Source organism: Zalophus californianus, chromosome 11 (assembly GCF_009762305.2).
Source record: "Zalophus californianus isolate mZalCal1 chromosome 11, mZalCal1.pri.v2, whole genome shotgun sequence".
In the NCBI taxonomy this organism is placed as follows: domain Eukaryota; kingdom Metazoa; phylum Chordata; class Mammalia; order Carnivora; family Otariidae; genus Zalophus; species Zalophus californianus.
The window spans coordinates 26,955,240-26,968,111 of NC_045605.1; the positions used below are offsets into that span (position 1 = coordinate 26,955,240).

A 12,872-nucleotide genomic window follows, 5' to 3' on the forward strand; every position below is an offset into this window, starting at 1 on the left:
GTCCCTGAAATGGTAGCATCGGGGTCGCCTGGGAATGTTTAAAACTGGAACTTTAGACTCCCATCTCCAGACCTTTTGAGTCAGTTGGCATTTGAACAAGATCCCCAAGATGCTGAAAAGCGACACAGTGCCCTTATTTATCCTCATTTTACAGATGAACAGACTAAAGTCAAACCTGAGTAAATAACCTGGCCGGGGCCACAGAGCAAACACATGGCAAATTCTAGGCTTTAAGATTGACTTCTCTGACATCAGTCCTTGCCACCGTGGTTTCGTGTACTGTGAGGAAGTAAACACGAAGACACATACTCACACACACGGAAAAGTGATGGGCAGCCACTCAGTGTATTCAGAGCCCGTGATCTGAAATGCCTGGAGGTGAGAGACCAGACAAGCTGAGAACTATCTTTCCCCTCCCTGGAAGAAAGGGTACTGGCAGGAATGTAGACTGAGGATGAGGAGACTTCAATGTAACCGGCTGTGTGATCTTGGGCATGCTACTTCACCTCTCTGAGCCTCTGTTTCTTTCTTGATAAAGTGGATGATTAAACCAGATATCATAACAATGTACCTCTGTGATTATCCTTTTATTTTGCAGGTGATTCTGTTCTGACACTCCACATGCATGAGAATTTTGTCAGTGTTTCTGCTTGATGTCAATTACCACTCTAGTAATGGAGTTAGCATAGGGGGAAATGGAAAAAAAAAAAAAAAAAAGATGTAAGAGGTTGTAAGAGAATCTTTAAATTCTAAAATCCAAACCTAGCTTCTTCTAAAATGACTCATTCTCCAGCGCAGACAGATCGGAGGGCCCTGTGTCAATTATTCCTTGTGATTATTCTGGAGCTTGTTTGTGGGACTGGAGGCCCTTTCATACATCATTCCTAGGACTTTTCTCAAGGGGTTTATGGACCAAGGACATCTGGTGCCTGAGGCTTTATGTCTGTTGGTGTGATCATCCAAACAGGGGAAGGGCCTATAACACTCCAAATGCTGGTGCCCGAATATCTTTAATTCCTTCTGAAGGGTCGAGGTTATTTCTCTATCGGGAGTGCTAATGGGATTCTAATACCCTGGCAAATGGGATTTTTTACAACTGCCATTCTGCAGTTACTGAGATGGCGTGTCGCTGGGACAGCCCTATAAATCTTGCCAAGTCACTCTGAGGAGGAGGAGAAGGAGAGGAAGCCACAGGGAGAGAGGACTCACTCAGTGGTGCAGGTCGCATGCTGGGCCTGCTGAGGGGCTGCTCTGGATCTAGTTCAGGATGAGTTACTCACTCTGCCGGAGAGCCAAGAGAAGCCAGGAGAATATGGCAGGGTCCACAGTCCCAGGGCCTAAGAAACCAGACAGAATTTGATGGAAATGAGGCAAGGGGCCTATAGGAAACGTACTTTACTCTTTGCACCCTTTCCTTTGCATTTGGTTTTCTAAGACCTCTGTTTCTGAGGCCTGGAGGGCAGAGGACTTAAGGATATTGGTCAAAAGCTGGTACCTCTGTCATCTTGAGTCCAAAGTCCAAAGGACCCAGATAAAGGCTCATGGTGGATATTATGGAGAAACATGCAATTGACTCATCCTTTTAAAGGGGTTCAAATTGATGCCTCAGAGCAAAATCACTGTTAAAAAAATATGATCGTTTATGTTGAGATTAATTACCCTTTAGGCATGAGCTCCCTCTGAAGCTAGGTCCTTATGTTAATACACAGTTTCACAGTTTCCTTAGATCACCACAAGAGATGAGAAAGAGCAGATTGTAGTTTTTCCATGTTAGAGAAGGATGGTAAGTCTTGAAACCTGAAAAAAAGTTGTCCCAGGATATACCAGTTTTAGGTTGTTGACTTAGGCCTCAAACCCAGATTTTAGAATTTAAATCCAACCTGCCCCTCCCCCACTGCACCAAGTTGCATTCTCCAGGAAGGTGGGCACAATCCTCTTCCCTCTTCGGGGTGCAGGCTGCCTCAGAAGGAAAGCTTCACTGAAGAGTGATCTTAAATTGGGGGTCTGCCCAAGCACTGCCTGACATGGGTGCCCGGTCCATGGGCATATCCTAAGCACTCCTTTTCAAGCTCCCGTTTGCTCCGTCCTTACAACATGTCTGTCAATTCTCTCTGGTTTCTCCTGTCTTTTTTTCCTCCTTTGCTTGCTTGCCACCTTCCTCCCCCAGATGCAGACAGATGATTCAGTGGATTTATTCACTGCACCATGAGCATGCTCTTGTCCATCCCAAAGTGTAAGCTTCTCCAGGGCAAGCTTTCAGCAAGCAATTACAGAGTCAATAATGTTTTTTATAACCAGACCCTAGGGCGGATATGAAGAAATATAAAACCCAGTTCTAGTTTTCAAGGAATTTATAAATTTCCTGGGAAGGCAGGATATATCCATAAGTTAAACATCAAAGTAATTGTTATCATTATATGGCTCTTGATAGTATGGAATATTTTCAGAGCACTGTCTCATTCCATTCTCCATTGGTAAGAGAGGGTTGGGATGTTAATTCCTTCTTTAGAGATAAACTAATGGAGGCTCGAAGAGGTACAGGGTCTTGGCCAGATTTACAAAGCTAGAAGCTGTTTAAATAAAGCTCCATCTTGGGCACGTTGCTTCACACAGAACGGGGCCAGTAAATAAGATGATGCCAATTTGCATGATACCAATACAAATGCCACAAGCCATCAAAGAAGAACCAAATCATTAAGCAGGAGGATTAGAGAAGACTTCACGAAGGAGATGAAATGTAAGTGGAGATCTAGTTTTCCATTTCTGAAGAATTTGGTCCCTGTGGCTCAGGGATTGAGCATCCGGCAGTGTGTGGGGAGATGAAGACTGTGGGCCTGGAGGTACCCAGGGATGGCAATTCACAAGTTGCATGAAAAGATCCAGGCTTTTCCACTTAGGGTCGAAACTGTGCCATTCCAGTGCTGAGAATGAGCCCTGGGATGTGGGGCTCTCCTTCCTCATCCTAGCTTCACACTCTCCTCCTCCCTGTGCCCACCAGCCCCAGCAGGCTTGCCGCTCACTCTCCACCCTGGCTCAAGGGCTCCGCGGCTCCAGCCAAGAGAGGCAGAACCTATTCAGGGGCATTTTCCAGGGTAAAGGCACCTGGCCTGTGTCATTCTCTCACAGAGATGGGAAATGGATGGCTCTGATTACCTTTTCTCCTTTCCAAAGCCATCCAAAGAATGGGGCTTGGAGCCAGACAGCCCTTGGGTCAAATCCAGCTCCAAGTTTCAGCTTATAAGACTATGGTCAATTTACTCATTTCTCCTAAGTGCCTAGTAACTTGAGCCTCACTTTTTTTTTCAGTTTGAATAACAATTACTACCTGCCATATCACTGTTAGTATTATTTTGGTTATCATGGCTTTCATTTTATTATTACTAGACCTTTCTCAAAGTCCCAGGGGCCCGTGTAACTGAAGCAGCTAATGTTGTATGGGGGTGGCTGGCACAGGGCTCTGCCTTCTGCTCAGCCCTGGCTGGACAGGGTTCGCAGGAACCACTAGGCTGTGAGAAGAGTGATCTGCGGTGAAGTCCTCCCCCTGATTCTCTGGAAGGAGCCAGGGGCCATCTGTGTGGAAGGAACCTGGCACATCATACCTTAACCTAGGTTCTGCCTCCAACTTTCTGTGTGGTTGGGGGAAATCACTTAATCTCTCAGAAACTCGGGATCTTTAGGTTGAAAACAGTTTTGAAGAGAATGGGCCCCCTCCAGAGCTGTTGAGAGGATCAAGGGAGCTGGTGCCCTTGGAAACACTTTATCAGCCCGGTGCTCTGGACCATGTGGTCTTCTGAGCAATGCTTTTAGGGGCTCATCTGGTGTTCCTCCAAGACCCACAACAGATGTGGATGCATCTGAGTCGAGAGGCCAGGTAGTTGGTGGACATGGGTTTCCCGACCAGCAGCAGAAGCTCAGGAGGAGCCAAGCCACCTTCTCAGGGCTGAGCCAGGCAGATGAGCCCAGCAAGTGGGGCTGGGCCAGCGGCCAGTGGGAAGAGCATAGCGGTCCCTAGACCTAATTGAATCAAAGCGAGAGGAAGGCAGCCTGGCTGCCAGAGACCCTCAGTCTTGGCCTGTGTCTGGCCAGGGCTCCCATGACATTCATGCTATTACCCGGCAAGCTCCAAAACACCCCTCATTTCTCTCCCTGCTTAAGGACAGTGTGAATACAACACCGCCACTACCTCCGGCCTTCAATGTGAAGCCTAAGGCTTCATGCAGGCTTGACTTCAAGCCTGCACTTCAAAAAATAAAAAAATAAAAATAAAAAGCAAAACCCAAACAAAACAAAAACCCTAAGGTTATACATATTACATGACTGCATCCAATCTCTGCCTAGGATTGATTTTTCTCCATCCCCAATTGCAGGAAGCCAGAAAGATGGGATTATTGTCTTGGGCAATCATGAGCTGAGGCACCTGGCAGCTGAGCTCTCCACCTCCTCCTTCCACACACTTGTAAATAGGCAACATCTAGTTCCATTCCGTCCCCACAATCCTCAGCTCTTATGGCACAAACAGAGGCATTTACTGAAGCCCGTTATAACTGGGAGCACTTTGCAAATCCAATCTCTGTGTCAGAGGGTGACCTTATGGAGAAGGAATGCAGAAGGACCTGACCCACACCTGGGATGTCAGGCACACGGCCCAGCTCAGTGGCCCAGAATTTCCAATCATATGGCAAAGCCAGGCCCACCTGCCATCCAAACAGATTCCACTGGTACAGGAAGGGAAAAGAAGAAGAGTAAAGGGGCTGGATAGTGAACCACCCAGCCAAGCGCAGAGACCTACCAGCTCCATACTGCGTAGCCCACCTGTGAACCTCGGACCCCGTGGTCGAATCTCTTTTTAGGGAGGAGCGGAGTGGAATGAGAGCTCAGGGGACATGAGTGGACCTCACCGTGGGGCTGTTGTTTCGTTCTAGAGCCACCCGCTACACGCACGTTGAAGCATGCACTGAACTGATGACAGAAATCATTTGTTAGGTGTTTGCTCATGTGTCTCTTGTCGGTTCTCTTTTCTGAATACATTTAAAATCTCTGTCCTTGCTGCCCATCTCCAATCGCAAGGTCTCCATGGCCACGGCCACTGCCTGCTGCCCTTGCTCTTCATCACCCTTACTCGGCCCAGCCCAGGCAGGGGCTCTCTAAAGACCGAGCCCTGGGAGAGGGCCCCGAACTTCAGGGCCTTGAAGATCTCCCCTGGATGAAGAGCCCAGAGGCCATACCTGCAGCTACACTCACTCCTCAAAGACCCTGGCTCTGAAGAGCCCCATGTGAAATGGCCAGAGTCTCCTTCCTTGGGCTCTGTTGGTCTCTGCCTGGCAGCAAGCTTAGTCCCAGCTCTGAGTTCCTAAGTTCATGACTCAGAGAAGAAAGGCATTCACAGGGTGGGATATGAAATCACTCCCCAGGCCCAGCAGGTACTGTCGAGCCATAGGCCGCTCTGCCATGTTGTCTGTCCTCTCCCTGTCTCCATAGCCCCTGCCAGACCTGGATCCACAACTGGGGGAGAAGGACATCTTGTCACTTGCCTAGTCGCTGAAGGGCCATCCCCACACTCTGCTCTCACCTTGTGTTGGCCCAGATTTGCCTTCTGGAAAGTTTCCTGCCCCTTCATCTAGATAAATTGCCCAAGTTAGCATTTGCTTGCTCTGCCCTGCACAGGGCATCACTGACACTTGGAGCCAGGTTCTGAACCTGGATGAGGGGCAGGTCCTGATATCCTGTCTTGTCCTCCCCCCCGCCCCCACCCCGGTCCTTTTCTCCAACTGCGTTCAGCTCCTTGTTCTATTCCTTGAATGCATCCTTTCTGCCTATGAGGCTGTATCCTCCTCACTTCCTTAGGGAAGGCTCCATCTCTGCCCCCCCCCACACCCCACCCCCAGACCTCACAAGCTGCACCGTGTTAATGCATAAGCAGGGTCCCATCGACTGCTGAGTGAATGAACCCAGAGTGCAAAGTGGGGTCAACACTTCATACCGGCAGCACCTCCTTTCTAGAAAGAAACAGCCAGGCCTGTCAGTAGGAAGCTTCCCTTCACCAGCCTGTTGGAGGGCATTGTGCTGAGGCTACAGAGGAGTTAGGGTCTCTGCATCCAACCTCTGGGATTTCCAGAGCAGAATACAGAGATGGCGATACACCATGGATGTGGCCCAGCCAGCCGGACCACAAACACCGAACAAAGACAGAGAAACACTTTCGAACACAAGCCAAGGGTCGGCTCCGCCTCCAGTATGAGGCCAAGGTGTTCCAATTTCAAGTTTGTGAGAGATGGGATTAAGGAATGATAGCAGCTTCCTTCCTTAATTCCTCCTTCCACTGTGAGATGTGGGGAAGATAGAATGAAAGAACCAATATGAAAGTGCTTGGAACTTACTGAAGCTCAAAGGAGCTTAAGGATCTAAAGTATTATGATTACCTTTTAACCCTATGATAATATTGATTATATGGGGGGATGGTAGGGGCCTCTGGCTGCCTGGGCAGAGTCCTTGGAAGCCGAGCATATTTATAAGCATTGTTGTGCAAAGACCTTGACAGACTGAGATTCGGAGGGAGATTTATAAGGGTGGTGGAGGGGCAGAGGTTAACTTTTATCTTTATTATGTGTCGGGAAATGGCTTTCTGCCAAGTCCCAGCCCAGGGGGAAGACAATCAAATGTACCCTTCCCTGCAGCACCACTGCCTCCTGATAGACACCAGTATTTTCACTGTGCCTCCTGCCTCTGGAAATGATGCTCGCGAGCTCTGGCATCAGCCTTCCCCTTGAAAATTTATTAATAATGATAATAATAATAGTAAGTCAGCTGACACCATCACTAATGTCCCAGGGGAGAGAGCAGAAGGAAATTGCCCCTAACAGAAATGCTTGACTTCATTCTCTCATTTAGGATTCTGCTTCAGCTGATGAAGGAAAAGGGTCACAGACTTCAGGGTCAGAAAAGGTGGGGCAGGAATGCCTGCACTGATATGTACTCGTGCCTTCTTTGGCAAACCCTGTGTTTTTTTTTCTAAGTTTCAGCCTCCTTATCTGTAAGTGTGGACAATATTAATATCTACCTCATCGTGTTGTTGTAAAATTCAAATGGGAAGCACCATGCAAAGCATTCAGCTGACTGTCCAGCATGGAATAACTCTCAAGCACTGTGAGCTATTATTAACATTGGTATTAGTGCCAGTCTTGGAAAAGCAGATTTTAAAATGCAGATACAGGAGCCCATTAATTCATGTATGCCAAGTGTCCAGCCCAATGGCCAGTGCACAATAAGGTCACATTATCTGGTCATACCCATACCTGGCCTGGGGGAGAGTCCGTGGCATTAGAGAATATTACCAGGAACAGGGCTCTCTGCCCATATTATGTGGTGTTTCCTCCCTGCCTTTGAACATGCACTCACCTGCTGAACAATTTGATGTTGTGTATTTTCCTCTCCCACTTAAACACTTCCTCAACCCTTAAATGTGGTGGATAATTAAAGGCAAAACTGCAGACTTAGAGTCACCTCTTCAAAGAGCAGGTAACAGATGAGGTAGGAGTTCCCCATGAGTTCAAGGTGAGAATTGTGGAGATAATTTTCTGCTGGTGTCAGGCACATTAGTTTAGGAATGTGTGATTCTGGCCTTGGAAGCCAAACTCGGTTCAAAACAATAATTCACAGTTAATGAACTTACGGAGTTATGGCCCTAGGATCAGAGCTTTCCTCTTGCTCATTTGGCTAGTTTGGCTGGATCAGGTGTTTAAGCATAGACATGAGGAATATTTCAGAGAGATACACATATAAAGCTTCCTGTGAATGCCCAGGCTAATTTACAGTCATTTTTGTTTAATTATGCTGAGTCCCGCCATGGTAGCGCCAAACAAATGTCTATTCTCTATCCAGTTTCTAGGTAGGAAAATAGTCACAAAGAGAAGACCCATATGGCACTGGGTTTAGAAAATACGGAAAATTTGGGGCGCCTAGTGGCACAGTTGGTTAAGCGTCCGACTCTTGGTTTTGGCTCAGGTCGTGATCTCAGGGCCTTGAGATCAAGCCCCATGTCAGTCTCCACTCTCAGTGCAGAGTCTGCTTAGGTTTCTCTCTGCCCCTCCCCCCATCAAATAAACAAATCTTTTAAAAAAAGAGAGAGAGAGAGAGAAAATACGGACAACTTGGTGAACTTTGAAACCTTTCCAATGTGCTGAATAGAACTTAGTGTCCCCTTAATAGCTGTGTGCATTTGTTTGTTTGTTTGAAAATAAATATGTTAGAGAAGATACTGCTGGATGGAAGGTACTGCTAGATTTCCTTTAATGAATGGTTTATTTCTAGAGTGTGCTTTTAATTTCTCAAAGTGCTTTTACATATATTATCTCCTTTGATTTACACGATGGTCCTGTGGAGCAGGAGGTAGATACTATTTTATTTCACAGAACAGATGGAAACCCGAGGCTTGGGTTCTGAGGCAGTTAGTTCAGGGACGGGGTAGCATTGCTAGATCCAGCCTCAGGCTTCTGAGTCACCAGCCTGTGCCCTTTCCACTGGACGACCCCGTCCCTCGTGGAAAGTTGCACCCTGCATTATGAGAAAATATGTATTGTATTAACTTGAAAAATGGCATAGAAGAATGTCTTGTGTGAGTACTCAGGGAGAAGGTCATCTCTCTGTCTTTTTCTCCATCCCTCTCTCTTCTGTAATGTAAAAAAGACTCTTTTTGCTTCCTCCTGGGCCCTTTTAAGTGGTTTCCACAGAAGTAGATATAGAGCCATTTTAGACTGCATTTCAGGGTTGGTTGCTGTTGCAGGAAAGGTGACTATGGTCTATCAAGTGGCTATCTATCTTGATATGGAGGTCACCATTGGAAGTAGCTATATGCTTGCTTAAGGGGAGATAAGCCAGCTGATCGGGAAGTCTTTCCCAGCTGTGGCTCAGAATCTTTTGGGTAGTGATCAGAGAGCCTGACTTCTCATTGTCTATGCTGTGGCTAAGGTCTAAGCTGCTGATTGGCTCTCAATTTATAGGTATCCCAATCACGCCCCACAAATGGACGCTTGATTGCACCCGAGATGCTTGTAAAAGATTCTGAATAATGTATAGGAAAACCAGACTCTAAATGCCCATGTCACATGCCAAACAAAGACTCCAGGGTCACCGTCCTAGAGACCCTTCCCTTATCATGCTCGCTCTTTCCTTCCCCTGCTGCACAGCCTGAATATTAGCCCAACAACATAATCACAAGAGTCATTATTAGCAGGCAAAAATGATCTGCAGGCTGGCAAACAGTGGTGTGGAGAGACCCAGTTGAGTTCTGCTTCAGTCACTTACATGTTAAATCCTCTTTTCTATGTATGCCCTACCTGTGTCCTTCCTAACATGTTGGCCAAGCACTGCTCTTTCATTTTTTCACCTTTATTTTATTTTTAAAGCCGACCAGAGTGGAAGCCAGTCTCTTTGGTCTAGCTTTTCTTTGTTTCTGCTCAGGCTCAGGCAGAATAGCCTAACCCATGGAATGGTCCTTGAAAAGACAAGGATACCTGTATTTGCCTGCTGTCAGCCCTTGGGTCTAATTAGCCCATTTTCCAGCCAAAGTGCTCCCTTGTTTAACTTCTCTTACTTACTTTCCCACTCTCCCACCCCTCCCTGTAGCACCAGCCCCTGCTGCTCTCTGAGGTTGCATGGCCCATCTGTAGCACTCAGTATTCTGGATATCGGCTCAGCCATTCGAATTAGCACGAACACAAACATCCTCATTTACATGGAACTCACAGAAGGTGACATTCTGTCTGTAACAATAGGTTATAATTATCATGTCTCTCATTTGTATTCCATTTTACAGCTTCTTGAATTGTTTTCACATGCATTATCCCATTTGATTCTGCTTACAATGCTGAGATGTAGGCAATTATTCATTCCTTCCTTCACTCACCGAATATTTATTGAGGGGCTGGGGAAGCCGAGGTGATTAAGACGGGCGTGGTTCTGCCCTGGTGGAGTTTATAATCTAGATGAAAAAGATACCACCTTTTCCATTTTATGGTCAACGTAGCTAAGCCTAGAGAAGATGCAAGTCTCAAATCAGTCACATTGTAAGTGCAAGGGAAGGACTAGAACCCAGATCCATGGACATTAACCCTAGGGCTTCTCCTATTTCACCTGGCTGTTTCCCTGAGGACACAGGAAGTCCTCATCACACACACAGACTGTGTTTCAGGAGTTGAGTACTTGGAATTCAGGACACATTCTCCCATAGAAATTATGTTATAAATGGTTACTATGTTACAAGGCCATTCAACAAAAGCCCAGTTAACCCATTTAACCCATAATGTAGCTGAAGCACGCTATTAATAGGACAATTTCTTCCCCTGCTACACCATTGGGGAGGTATTTCGTTGGGCTCATTCAAAACTGATGCCCTGAATAAAATCAACTTTGGACCTTTCGATTTCCTTAGTTACTACTCACTGTAGGCAGGACACCATCCCAGTGTAACAGACCCACTTCCCTCCATTTGTTTATTTTCATTACATTTTCTGCTCTAGATTTGTATGTGTTGCAAGAAGCTAATATATATATATATATATATATATATATATATATATATATATAAGCGGTAAGCTTGGTTTGTGTGGATTGTATGCTAGTAAATGAGTAAGCGATTGTCTGGCTTAAGGCCAAATATATAGCTGTTTCCATAGATACCTGATCATAATAACTAATTAGGCCAACATGTTTTCCAAAGCTTATTTCAGGGGCAATTCAGATGTAACATACTCCAAGCGTCCCATAATGCAGCTATATTTTTCCTGTTATTTCTCTCTAGTAGCATCAATAAATAACCTCTGATACCTTTAACAGAGACTAAATGAATGGAAATCAGGAGTTTTGCCATTTGGTATGTTGAAGTAGCATTAGGTAAATACTATGCCTCCCCTACTTTTCTGAACAGTAATCAGATTAGCTACTTCCAGGGTTGGCTTCATGGAGAAAAGCCCTGAATTCAAAACTGAGATCTTGGGACATATCTCTTCTCATCCTTCTCTTGGCCTCCTCTCCCATCTGAGACTAAGACCAGAAACCTGCCTGATGGCGAGACATGCAGTTAGTTCTGACCAACCCAACTCTTCTTTACCTGTAGGTTTCCATAAGAGGCAGTATCTTGCTTTCTGTACCTAGGAGGTGGTGAGAAGGGTCTCCAACCTCTTTCTTCATCCACATTTGCATCATAGAATCACCAGATAATATAACATCAAATTTCTGAGTGATCCTATAATTCCTCTAGTGTTGGTAATGTAGGGGCTGGGAATAATAATAATAATAATAATAATAATAATAATAATAATTTACTGAGCATCCAGTGTGTGGAGGCACTGTTCTGGGTACTTTATAAAGATTCTCTTGAGTCCTCCTGACAATCAGATATTATCACAATCTCAAGATAACAAACTACATTTGAAAAATTTAGATGATTGTCCTAAGACCATAAAACTTTATTATAAATGGTAGAGATGAAATTTGAAACCAGGAGTCTATTGACTCCACTCCATCAAGAAGTTCAGAGGACCCTGAGAAACAACAAATGTCGATTCTCTTTAATATCTTTCCACCATCCGTAGGTGGTGTCTGAGATAGCAGTTTGATTTATGAATGTCCTTAGATCTTGACTCTTTCTTAGGAACTCAGGGAGCAGGCAAAGCTTTTTAAAAATCCGCCCAAATACTATTGATCTATGATGCTTAACTTTGATTCTATCCTTTGTGTCTTATGACAGCTGCCAGTCATTATTGCCATGCCATGGACCCTTACTTTATCTTGATAAGTGAATGGGTTAAAAGCTTTATATTTATACTATCTTTAAAGGGAAATTTCTTTTTTTCTGAAAACTACCACTTGGCACCTCTCAATCCAAGTATGTACTAAAAGGGATCTGCACATATTTGAGTCAAAATATGCTCATCTCTACTCCAAATGTTACTAAGACTCCTATATCTATATGTCACTACCTTCTGCCTCCCCTTTGTGATCTTTGAAGACCTTTATGTCTGGATTTTTCATCAATCCATGTTTCTCTCCTTTCTAATAAAATAATAGGTTAAACTTCTTTTGGAGTCATAAACAAAGTAAAATTTAAATTGATGTGTTTTATATGAAGAAAAGACCATGCAGATATATATGAAAATACAATAGCAGAGAGTGGCTCTGGGTTCCTGGATTAAAGAGATGGGTCATTTTGTGGCTGCTAATCAAGGTCATGGGTGTATATTGATTAATTGCTGGGGCCGTCCAGGATCCCCCTGTCCCTCCAAGTCCAGCGTTTACAGGCTGGCTTCTGAGCAAGTCTTATTTTTCTTAGGATTATTGATAACTGCATTACTGGAAGAAGGATAGATTTGAGAGAGCCAAAGTTAAGCTCCGTACAAATCAGCTGACTCATAAATTCGGTGACCAAAGGCATTGCTAATAATATTTGTGGAACAACAGGGAAAAAGCCCCTCCATTGATAAGTGTGGTGTTTGCTTTTTAGCTAATACAAATGCAGATATAAAACAAAATGATCTGCTGAAATTTTTACTGATATGTATTTCATTGCAACTACTGTGCAATGCACAGTTGAACTGATGAGCTATCAGGGTTATGTGTTTCTGTAAAACAGAGACATCTAACTTGGAAATGCTTTCTCCAGGGAAACAGACCTATTTGAGCTAAATCAAAACAAGATTACAGAGTGATTAAAGTGCTACAAATAAGACCTATGTGGAAGGGTTGGAGGAACTGGGATCATTTAATGTGGGACAGAAAAGCTGCAAGGAGATTTCAGGAAAACTTCAAGCATCTAAAACGTTCTCCAACCAGTGCTTTTCTCTGTCTTCACAGAGCAACGGGCAAGAGAAACAATCTTA

The 12,872-nt window shown here is 44.9% G+C and overlaps 1 protein-coding gene across 2 annotated transcripts in view; it reads left to right on the top strand.

Moving 5' to 3' along the window:
- Window positions 1-12,872, top strand: part of NTM (neurotrimin) — a 948,438-nt gene that overhangs the window by 140,993 nt on the left and 794,573 nt on the right. The gene's annotated exons all lie outside the window — the stretch shown is intronic.